General features: G+C 42.3%; 1 long non-coding RNA gene across 1 annotated transcript; it reads right to left on the minus strand.

Moving 5' to 3' along the window:
- Nucleotides 1-9185: 9185 nt before the first annotated feature.
- On the minus strand, nt 9186-10286 carry LOC143151269 (uncharacterized). Its single transcript, XR_012993279.1, has 2 exons — nt 9720-10286; nt 9186-9197 (listed from the first exon to the last, which is right to left on the minus strand). It is a non-coding gene; the product is annotated as an uncharacterized LOC143151269 (long non-coding RNA).
- Nucleotides 10287-12487: the final 2201 nt, after the last annotated feature.

The raw sequence follows: 12487 nt of genomic DNA on the forward strand, positions 1-12487 counted from the left end.
AAATACACGTACGCACGTGCGCCAGGGGTGTAGCTAGTCGACACACGCACCTCAGGTGGCAAACCGCTAGCACTAACTGGCTCCCTCACGGACCACGTGTTCGGTACTCTCTGTCCCTCCTGCCCGCGCCCGAGTGTCAACTAGATTTCTTCCTCGGTCGCAGCCAGTAATTGTTATTCCACGCGTGGATGCCGAACGACGCTGCCATTTTTAGCAAACTGGCTGCACGAACCGACGCGGCCGTAACGAGTGGCTGACACCCCGCCCAAACACACCGGAACCACACCACCCCATGAGGGTACACGTAGCTCCGTGGTAGTCGCCTTTTCTGCGTCGTTCGTACCGTGTCGTGTCGTGTCGGCCCGAGTAACGAAAAATTGACCGCACGACGCGCGTGTGTCCACGGCGGACGGCTCGGTTTCCCTCGATCCCCGTCAAACTGCTGCCGAAGTAATCCGTTCGTATTGATTCCAAGCCGCGCGCTACCTTCGCGTAATTACGCGCTGATATTCCTTGCGCGTGCACCCGAAACTTTTCAGCGATTTTTCCCTAGACGCGGCGTGTCCCTGCCGCTACGCCAATACGTCGCGCTCACGTCTACGGTGTTTCCTTGCGGCTGGCTCACTTCTACTACCTGCGTCGCGTCTAACGGGCAGGCCGCGCGATTAATTCGAATCCCTGAGAGTTATCGCCTACGTACCGACTGTAATTTCCGATCGATTAATCAAGAGGAAACTTTGGCAACGCGGTGTCGCCTGTTGCATGCGAGCAACGCCGTGTATACACGACGTGCAGCAAAACGTAATATAACGTCGGATTTGTAAACAACACACGGGACGCTAGGCCGGTTTCGAAAGGTGACGGTGGAGGCACCCGCGATGCGAACCAGCCGTGACAACAATCGCGCACAGCTGCACCTACGGTCCAACACTACCCGGCCTCTTTCTCGCACTTTTCCTCCCTTCGATTTTCGATCGTCGAGACCCCCCCGAGCCCCTCCCCGCCCCCGAACGGGAAAGTAAAAAAAAAAAGAAGAAAAAAAAGAAGAGGAAGACCGACGCTCGCAGAACGCCGGGACTCGTTTTCTCGAGCCTCCCCGAGAACGCACGGTCTCGTGAACACTGTGGAAAGTCGCGACTTTCTGCGTGCCGGAGGCAGAAAGCGTGGCGCACAATGGACACACGTCACCAAGCGGGGATGTCGAGGAGCGATCGAGCACGAAAGGCAATTACGGAAAACACACGCGTCACTCGCTGCTCATTCATGGACGACTCGCCGCGACCGTGGTGGCGTAGTTCGCCGAACGATCACGAGGAAAAAAGGAAAGAAAGACGAGGAAAAAAAAAAAATAAAAAATAAAAAATAATAATAATACTAACAACAATAACAATAATAATACGAACGAGATCGTAAAACCGCGTGTTCACCGGTGGTAACCGAATTAATAGAACCGGTCGATTTCACCGCGATTGTCGTCTCGCGAGGACTAACCCACGATCCGTGCCCGAGACGTTGGCAAAACATGCAAGACGACGCGAGCAGGCAGGCAGCTGTTCCACGTGGAGCGTCTCCCACGGATGCGTACGGCCCTGCGCCGAGAGCTGCACCCCCGACCGCAACGGGACTGCGCCTCGCCACAGTTACTCTTTTCTGTCACCGCCGTCGCTGCCGCTGCCGCTGCGGCCGCGCTCGCCACTTTTACACGACGAAAAAACGTTCCGTGGTCCGTGCTGGCCCGTGGATCAACCGTACCTGACCATCCCGACCGTGCACGAGATCCTGGCCGATCGCGCGATCATCGTAGATCAACACCAGCCCCACGGGAGGGGATGTTTTTCGCGCGTGCAATGGCGCGACCGCCGCCACATTTTTTCTCGCTCCTCGTCGGTTTCAAAGTCTCTCCCGTCGCGGGGGACTCAACACTCGCTGGTTGACAGTGTCACCCTAAAAATCAATAAGGGGTTCACCCTCGACCCTGCCCACCCTCTTTCTCCTCCTGCACCTTTCTCCGCCCCCCCCACCCTCCCCCCACACTTCCTCCCCCGCCTCCTCCTACTCCTACTCCTACTCCTCCTACTCCTACACCACCTCCTACGCCTCCACCGCCTCTTACTCTCTGCGTTTATCCCAGGAACGTATAGCGGGGGTCGATGGGTCGGCGAGGTTATGGTGGTCAGACGACCAGTCATTCTATTAGGCGGCGACGCGACGCCAGGAGGCCTGCTAACCTTCAAACGCTGCGTACGCGCGCATCGCTTCTAACGATTTAACGAAACGCTTCCACACCCGACATCTTTTTTCCCTTCGAAGGTGTACAGTTTTTCTCGGGACCGAGGCTACCCGAGGAACATCGCCGTGTCTCGACATGGATGGAAACGTGGCTTGACGATACTTTTTTTTTAGGTTGTTCGGAATGGCATTTCGTTTTACAAAATGGAGAATATGTGATTTAACCAAATGTTTGTACGCTATGGAAAACTCGTGTTTCATTTTCATCGATAAAAGGAAATTACTTTCCGAACAACACAATACTTTACGATCTACGTGCATGGAAAAAGTATCGTGAAAAATTTTCAGAAATTTTCTTTTTTACGAAAAAATATCGGGTTTGGAAAGTCATTTTCTTTTTTTTTGGTGAAAATGAAACGATTTTTTCAGAGTGTACGAACATTTTATTAAACTATATATTCTCCATTTTGGAAAACGAAATTACTTTCCGAACAAACCAATACTTTACGATCTACGTGCATGGAAAAAGTATGGCGAAAAATTTCGAAAAATTTTCTTTTTTACGAAAAAATATCGGGTTTGGAAAGTCATTTTCTTTTTTTTTTTTTTGGTGAAAATGAAACGATTTTTTCAGAGTGTACGAACATTTTATTAAATTATATATTCTCCATTTTGGAACACGAAATGACTTCCCGAACAAACTAATACGTTCCAAAAACTCCCGATCGCATTTCGACGATTAAAAAGGAACAATTTGTGTGTTGTTTTTTTGTTTTTTATTCGCGTACGTACTTATTTTGCGCGCATATCTGTTAACACGATTGCGTCTAAACGGCTAAATGGATTTCGATTAAATTTTATGTTTAAATATTCCATTCTCGACCGATGGTTCGGCCAGATTTTCAACATAATCGGTCCATGTAAAATGATGATTACATTTTACAGATATTTTACGTGTATCGGTTATTTGTACGAATTTTGGAAAAATAGTTCAAACGAATCTTGGAGGGAATTAAATTTTACGGGAAAAAGTTAATTATGTTTCTTTTCTATGAAGAAAATATTAAATGAAAACTTATTCGTTGTATACTTAAATCTCAAAACACGGTAGAACTTCGATCAAAGTATTGGGTTGTTCGGAAAGTCATTTTGTTTTTCTCGATGAAAAATAAAATTTTCACAATTATTAGAGCGTATAAACATTTTATTAAATTGTTAATTAAATTGTAAATCGTTATACACGATTTTTAGAGCGTACAAACATTTTATTAAATTGCATACTCTCCATTTTGGAAAACAAAATGACCTTCCAAACAACCCAATACTATTCTAGAAACATAACCTTACATTTTTACATCACTGTATCGAACCCAGACACAGCGAGACGTTTAATTAATACGAATGCTTAGCGTTGCTCTTACGAAAAAGATATTATTCAACAAGTACACCTAAACCAATAACAATTCCTATTTTCTTTCATAATTTAAACCCGATGCATTTAAGGTGGGTCGTAAGTCACGGTTACGTTCAAAGTCCCGAGTAGAAGTACTCGAACGCCTCTCTATTCTCGAGCTCGAAAATCGAGATTCGAGGAAAGATACATGGAACACCGGTACTAATATTCTTCAAGGTCGTTGTTCAAAAGCTTCAAGGTCACCACTTGGAACAATACATCGATCCCAAGAACCAATTTACCCGCGAGATACAAGTCCCTCCTGAAGAAACTCTCGAAAAATAACTAAAAAAATTCGTTCGGTACCATAGTCGAAAAATTCTTAACGATCCGTAGCAGTTTGACGCTTTCCATCGTGAATATTGAGTGCTGCTGGGAGCGTCCAGCCATAACTGAAATGCATTTACGTTTCCAAGCAACGCCGGTTCATTCTTCCATCTTTCTCGTTAATGCGGTTACGCCTAGCGTCGAGGCGGCTACCGCGTTATGCTTCCTTGTTCCCCGGCGAGTCGTTCGAATAGAAAGGCGGCATCAACGGGAAACTGTGCCGACCTACCTCACCGCCGCGCAGAAGTACCAGAAAACGGAGAAGATTAGTACACCGGAGTGCGGCGGCGAGAGAGGAGGGGGGTGGAGCTGTAAGGAGAGGGGACGGAAGTCACGCGGGCTCGGAGCACTTTCTAGAATTTTACGAGGCAACATTGTTGTTCGTGCAATTTATCGCCTCAGTTGGCTACCGACACGAATTCGCCCGTACCACCGAACAAAGTGTCCAAGTTCGAGGAAAGCATAAATTCGGCCGTGTGATAATTAATTGTTAACCGACCTACCACGCGTTGGTTCGCGTTACCACGTTCCCGGTGGATCCACCGTCTCGAAATCGTCCAGTGAAACGAAACCGATACCGTAATAGTCACTGTTCTACCCGCGATTGATATTCCAAACGATTCGTGAACCGCGATATGTACCTGAAAGAAGTATACTGCGCAGCTCCATCCTCTCCTAGGCCCGTCATCGTCCATCCGTTTCCCCCGTGGTTTGCGATCCCGATTGGTCGAAGAGGACACCACTCGCGCGGAGATCACCGGCTCGTTGCACCTTTGGAACGTAGGCGAGATCGGTGACCACTGCGGCGGGCAGTTTTCGAACGGTAAACAACACTTCAAGGTCGCGGCTGTCACGAACCAAGCGACGAGTACACAGAGGAGGTGGACGCTACTCACCACTCGCTGTCACGCGAGCGTCGCCGGCGCACTGTGCGTCGTTACGCACGGCATCTCGATGCCTATCTGTCGGTGAAGGCACGATTCGATAACCCGGGATTCGGGGTCAGTATGGCCGCCTTTTATACACCGCGGTTGAACGGTGAAAAGTCGCTTGGTTCGGTGACAGCTGACGTGTCGCCGAACACGTTTGATACGCGTCACTCCAACGGGAAACGATCCCGGTGGCGCTCCCGGCGGGCCTAACGAGGCCAGCTTTTCAACGCGGAAGCTCAATGAGCGATACACGTGTAATTAGTGGCTTGAATGGCTGCGAAGAGACCACGCGCAACGCTCGAAGAGTCGGTGGTGTCCCTTTTTCTCGTTTCCACGGGCGTCAAATGCAACGCCTTCCCGTGTGAATGGTCGGCCCGTTGCGTCGTTACGCGCGACGAAAACCTCCACGTAAAGAGCGCCCGCGAAGTTTCTAGCTTCGTTATTATGTGCGGTAACCGGCAAGTGTAGGACAGAACAGCTCGAAAGTTTTCAATGCAAATCGCGAGCGATGCACCGTGCGAAGTTCGCAGACAGTACCTACCTACCTACCTACCTACCGTAGGATAAGCTTCTTTTACCGCTTTCCGGGATTTTGAATAAACTTCGAACGAGTCTTCAGTTAAATTTTCTAACGAGCCTTTGATGGAAGAAACTGAATCCTGTCGGTTACTCGCGAGACTCTACTTACGCGGAATCGTTCCATCGAATCGGTAACCTAATACGGGTCCCGTAGAAACCATAACCATTCATTGGCCCGCGCTGAGATTCGACACATTGCTCGCGAAATTCATACCGCAATGAGTTCTCCGTTTCCCTACTCCCCACCGTTTATCGATGCTAGTAATCGGTGGAGAAAAAAAAAAAAAAGAAAAAATAAAATCACCTGGCCGCGAAAACCCATCCCCAATCCGGCCGCGATAACTTTTTCCCGCGAAACCATGCGGAAATATCTGCCGCGAACGCGCGGCACGCCGCGAGGTGAATGACAGTTGCGGACAGTTCGTACACAAGCACGTTCCACTGACCCTGGGCCGAAACGATCCGAACGGGGCTGGAAACAGGCGGCCCTTGGCTGCACGTGCTCCCGTTCCCCGCAGGACTTTACGTACTTTCGGCGCTCGCCGTCCCTGGGACCAGAAACTGCCCGAAGAAACCCGAGCGCCGTTCCGCGCCGTAGATATTAGGATAAGTTTCATTCATACAAACTTTCGAACAAATCTCGACCTTCGAGAACCGCGAACGAGGTGCGCGAGCGTCGCTTGAACCCGAACAAATCGAGTTCACCGGCCCACCGATCGACGCGCGGCTTTTCTTTCCCACCGGAGCGCGCCGAGCGTCGAGAAGTTTCGCAGTTTCGTCGTCGAACGTTAACGAGTCACGACGCCCGCTACTATAGTCGCGACAAAATCAATGGATCGCTCAAGGCCATCGGGGAGGGGTATCCCCGAGCGTTGGGTTACCCCACGGCTCGGTCTCTACTCGCCGCGCGATCCTACCGGCATATGCCCTCTGTTTCTCGAACAACTGCCGTGGCGCAAAAGTAGAAGTGGCCGACGTGACTCATAATGGGGTAAGTGGCCTTGAGAGAACGAAACCTCGGCTTGTTTCGCGTTATTTCCAGCGGAAATAATAATAGAGTCTTTGTTACGACTAGAACACGCGTACGCGCGAAACCACGTGAAATAATTAATCGCGATCGGGTTTCGCACGACTTTCGCTAGTACTCAATACGCTCGATCCGGTGTCGTGTCTTCTTTGAACGCAACTGTCCGATATCGAACGGTCGTATGCACCGTGAACAACGGTGAACCGAAAAATATATCTGCCGCGTGCAGTCGAGTTTCGAGTACACGGTAGCTACGTGAAAAAAAGTTTCGGAAGCGCCTCGTGAACAGTTCGCAGCTGTTCCTAAGTGGAGTCGGAAGCTTCGGAGTTCACGGTGCACAGAAACAAGTTGGATCTGCGGAAAGGCACGAAGGGAAGGCCAGAAGAGCAAGTTCGTGGTTGGCTGGAGCGGGGTGGCACGAGAAGGTAGATGGGAACGAAGCACGGGTGGAGAGGCCGCGTACGGAGAGAGGAGGGAGAATAGGTCGATACGGTAAACTATTGTCTGGTGGGTGAAGTGTTCACGAGAACTGGGCGGAAGACGGCCTCGCGTCGGTTACGTGCATTCTCTGATTCGCACGAAACGCGAAGATATGACGTGCTCGTCACCGCAACGATGTTCAACCGTGTCCAAGAAGCACCGCGCCTCTATCCACGTCCACGTAACCTTTTGCACTTGTCCCTCGATCGATACCGACGCGCACGACGTATCAGTCGTCGCGTCATTACCGACCGAGCATCCGGCATATCGAGATAATTCTAAACGCTTTACTCGGCCTTTACGACTCTGTCTCCTTTCTTTTCCAGCTGATTATTTTCAGATTATTTTATCGAACGCGTAACTAGGACCGATGTTTTCGTATGAATTTTTCGAAACGTGTAACTGTACGCGCAGTAGCTGAAACCCGATTTATAAGTGTCGTTATCGACATTTTTCTGATTAATAAAAATTCATTTGTTGCGAAAATTTGGATCAGAGGACGGTATAGTACAATTTCAAATTACACGCTCAAACCTATTGTAAGGACGACGTTTCGTGTCTATTGTACGTTTTCAATGTGCCAAAAATAGGTGATTTGAAAACAAATGTTGTAATCGTTACGATATTGTCTACGTATGTAATACGAACCTCGTTTACAAAAGGCAACAAATCGTTTCGTCTTGATTTGTGGGACTGTAACGAGTATCCCAGTGACGCCCTCTACTATAGGTGTTTGGCGGGAGTATCGACGAAGGACTTATGTTGCAAAAAAAATAAAAGAATTTGTTAGGGAATTGACAAGCCGAAGAGGAGTGTCCGGACATGTAACATAGAATTTCCGCGAGTTTTCGAGAATTTCGTCTCTGAATGCAGATCCGCGCCAGTCCGCAACGTACACAAAGGCAGTTTGGCATGTGGCAGTGCACGACTATCCTACAGGGGAGTATGTTTACCCCGATTGTCGTCGGGGGATGGAGAGGTAAACACAATTCCACCCTACCACCTTGTTCTGTTCGCTACATATATACATATTCCATGTCTGTCTTCGTCTAGATACGTTTCGTAGCAACGTTGCTAGCAACGTTGCCACGAGTTCCGTGTTTCGATCGTGAAACTAACCTTTATGCCGACGACCGATAATTAATATTCAGATTTAACGAGTCAGTTTCAATCGATGAAATGACGTTTTCCGGAAGAGAAATACATTCATTATCGCGATATTTTTTTAGGAAAAATACGTTACAACGGTTCTTACTCCTTGCGCGAAGTTAGCCAGCACTCACGAGCAACCAGGTGGTTCGTAACGTTTGGAAACGATCGTTTACGTAATTAAAAAAAAACAGGACTTATATTTGTTCCGGTGAAATTTATCGAAGCTACGCGAAGGAAAAAATAATCGACTGGAAAAACGGAGTAGAAATGATTTTTGCGAGGTGAAACGTTACCGCGTCTACCATTACCGAACTGGTTAAACAGGTTATCAGTTTATAGCCACCGTAAAGAGATTTTAAATTTCGCGGCACATGCTTGTGCATTCCGCGCTTTCGTCTTTTTTCTTGTTTTTCGGTCGTTTCGTACTGAGTTCATAGCACTCGTACATCGAGAGGCATTAATTCATTCCGCTCGAGGGGAATACAGCACGACAATCACATCTCTTTCTTTTTTGTAACAAGCTTCTAGTTATTGCACGGCTACAACGTCAGATGGCGTTGTTGCAATGGCGCGACATTTATTTAAACATAAACATAACATTTTTCTCATTTTTTCTTTTCTCCATTCATAGAATGTACTCTTTGTCTATTATTTTACTGCAATTCGTTGTAATGGATATTGATAGGGTGACTATTTCTCTTTCATTTTCGAATTTTGTACCTTTAAACTTTTCATTTATTTCTACCTATTATTTTTTTATATTCGTCTGTTTTCAGTTTCAGTTTTTATATAATTTGTCAGTTCATAATTAAATGAAATAGAAATATTATTTTTGAAAATTGATGTAAGAAAAATTATGATACAATTAGAAACAGATTTTAGCTACAATTTGTATGGATTTTTTTTAAATTTTTAGTGTTATTGAAAGTAAATATTAACAATAGCTGCAGAAATTCAAAGGCTACTTTAGTTAATGCGTGTCGCCGCTAGGTGGCTACCATATTTATTGGACCACAACCTGCAAAAGAAATTGTTTATAGTATTTCAGAAAATTATTGCAATTATTATTTTCTGTTAAATAATATTCTGTAGATAAAACGCTTATGATATGGCAAAAATCTTTCCAATATTTGTTTAACTTATCTACAATATACATTGTATTGGTTAGAGTATTAATCCTATACTTATTCTGTTCATGAGTCTAATACATATTCTTACATCAAACATATATATAAATGATGGTAACCTGCCGCATTTTGGTCTCCACTTTTAGATAACAGATTTGATGTTCTACATATCTGAATTATATAAATCCTAATTACTTAGGTTTTATCGTATAAAATGTAGAATTTAACTTATACATTAGACATTTTGTACAATAGGAAGATATCACTTAAAACATATTAAAAATGATATAAATGATTAAACACAGATATAAATGTATTATGCATTATCTACTAAGAACATAGCTAAATAATATTTAATGATTATTATTTAAATACTACATTTCTTAAGTACAGTACTTATATCGTATAATCACCTTAATCTTAAGTTCCAGAACTTTGTCTGTTGATTTGTTACAGCCTCAATAGCTTAAGAGTTTACTTTGAGGGTCTACACATGAAGAGGTCTATTAAATTTGTTTACATTTTGAAGGCATTATCTTAATACTTTTTTCCACAGCTATCATGTTATGTATAATCTCTATGTATTGTATTTTTGGCAATACATTAAAAATCTGTGCCTTGTATTGAAGAGATGCTTCCATTACTGCTTTACTTTTAACTTTCATATCAGGAAAATAACAATTGAGGTCATCAAATTGTTTACATTGTCCACAAAAACACTGCATCTTATTCTATTTCAAAATCATTGTAGCACTATAGCAAATTTTCATGTCTTATCATTTTGTCCTTAAGAGTTAATGTTTTTGTTCCAAAACTCAGAAACTTTTACTATTTCATTAATAAAATTCGGTTATTCTTAGTTTTTAATATGTTAATTAGAATATGGGAAAGGTATATGCATTGGATATGGTTTTCAATGACTGAAATTCATTTATCGTGTACTTTTAATTTTGAAGTGACTCAATTAATGATATTGAGAAATTTTGAAAAATGTATTTAAAATCTAATACGTACTTGTACAAATATTTCTATTAATTAACAATCAATATTAACTTACTCATACAGATATTATATAATTCAATTTAAATACTAATCGTACAAATGTATCATACCATTTGCCAATATATATATTATTCTTCTCTATCTAAAAGTATGCAACATTAAAACTTGTAATCTCTTAATAAAGATATAGAAATGAAGATGTTATTCTTGAAGTAGTTAAAAAGACTTCCATACCTGTAGTAAGGTGTTTTGGATTAATGAAATTTTTTTGAATAATTTTTGAATGACAAATGCTTTCAATAATGTCAAATTCTATGAAATGAATGTTTCAATGGTAATAATAATTTCAAACATACTATTAGTATATATGCACATACACATTGCTGTTAAATGACTGCTAACTACTTCATGAAATTTAACATTTAGAATATCGGCCCAAGGATTAAACTATCATTCATTAAATGTGTATCATTCACTTTGGAAGATGAATTCAACACATGCCAGGTGTGTGTTTTATTTGAACTCTGTCGAATATTTTAGAAAGTTATTTTTCTGCCATGACTATTCCAGTAGTTTTAAACAGTGCAACTAGTTTTCTAATCTCTAATAATGTCAATTTTAGTTTATCCAGATGTCGTTTATGAAATTCCTCACTAACTCCAGAATTCAATAACTTTCTTTTTTCGCGTAAAAAAATTAATTCCACTTTTTATTGAGTAGTCTAGGACATATGTTATATTTTACAATAAAATATTGATACACTAACGAATCTACTAACTTCGCAAAACGCGTACTTAACTCTCTGAAGGCTTGCACAAAACTGAAACTCCGTGAAAAATTCGTAAACTACTGATATGTGTACTATTAAAGCCGATGTTAGACGAGCATGGAAACGACGGACGTTTGTATGCCTTCCTTTTTTTCTCCTTTTTTTGTCAGCTGGAAAAACAAAGAAAGACGAAAGAATGTTTGTAATTTCGATGCTCGTCTGACACCAGCTTAAGGGATTTCCAAACGATAATAGAAATACAATATATTCAAGGGCTATTGCCATATTTGGTTTAATACAATTTAGCTGGCCAAAGGTGTACGACATTTGTTGGCATGACTTCCCAACAAATTTACATTTCACTGAAGGAAATGACTTTGTTCATAGTTCGTTGGATTTGCTTAACACACACTATCATGTATTATATGTATATAAAAATATAGCACTCTATTTAAAAAAATTAACTTGACCTTAAAATTTCTCCCATTCATCATTAACAAAAGAAATGTTTATACCATATTATGTTCTCCTTCATACCAAATAAGTTTTGTAAGAAACTTTTTTTTACATATCTTTAGTCCTTTCTGAAATATTTCACCTAGTTCAGATAAAACAGACACACTGTGTGTCCTATATACAATAGTTCTCTGTGGTCGGTACAAATATATATATTGTCCTCTAGCGGTGAACGAGTTGAACTAATTTTAAACGATCAACTTTGTGTGGCGCCACTAGTTTGCGTATACCGAGTGTTCACGCTAATCATGTAAGCACAGAATAAAAAGTAACAACGTAAAATGTATATCAACTAGTAACTATTGCAAATATATAAAACTTAATGTTCATATAGGAACATTATAACCAGCCTTGGTTATTACATGAGTTTTATATATTAATTTATTATCGTGTTTAGTTGAAGAATTTTATAATCTAGTAGTGTTTAACACATGATAATTCAATTCTAGTTCAGTAAGTACGTACATTGCAAGATTAATTATATGAAAGAGTTAGTATTAAATCAGCTCAAAAGCAATTGTAGAATTGTTATTGGTAGTAAACGATTTCTGTACAAACTTGGAGGTTCTGTCGTAGATGGCGGTACATGTTTAAGACTATAGTGTATTCCCTTACGAAAATAAAGTTTGGATCATTACTTGTTCACAAGACAACGGTGAGAACTCTATACTAATGCACACTATGATTAAAATTATGTAAAACTATTTACATATATCAAGAAAAATTAAATATTTGCATTGTCGATGTACAAATGTTTGTAGTGCCGTCTAGTTGCAGAAGTCGGAACTGTTTCGTTACAAACTTGGTCGTGTTGCCAAGTTTATTATTACTAAATTTAATAAAATATATATTATTGTTTTTTGAGAATAAGTTATTTATCTTTAAGAAGAAGAG

The sequence above is a fragment of the Ptiloglossa arizonensis genome, chromosome 1, assembly GCF_051014685.1.
Source record: "Ptiloglossa arizonensis isolate GNS036 chromosome 1, iyPtiAriz1_principal, whole genome shotgun sequence".
In the NCBI taxonomy this organism is placed as follows: domain Eukaryota; kingdom Metazoa; phylum Arthropoda; class Insecta; order Hymenoptera; family Colletidae; genus Ptiloglossa; species Ptiloglossa arizonensis.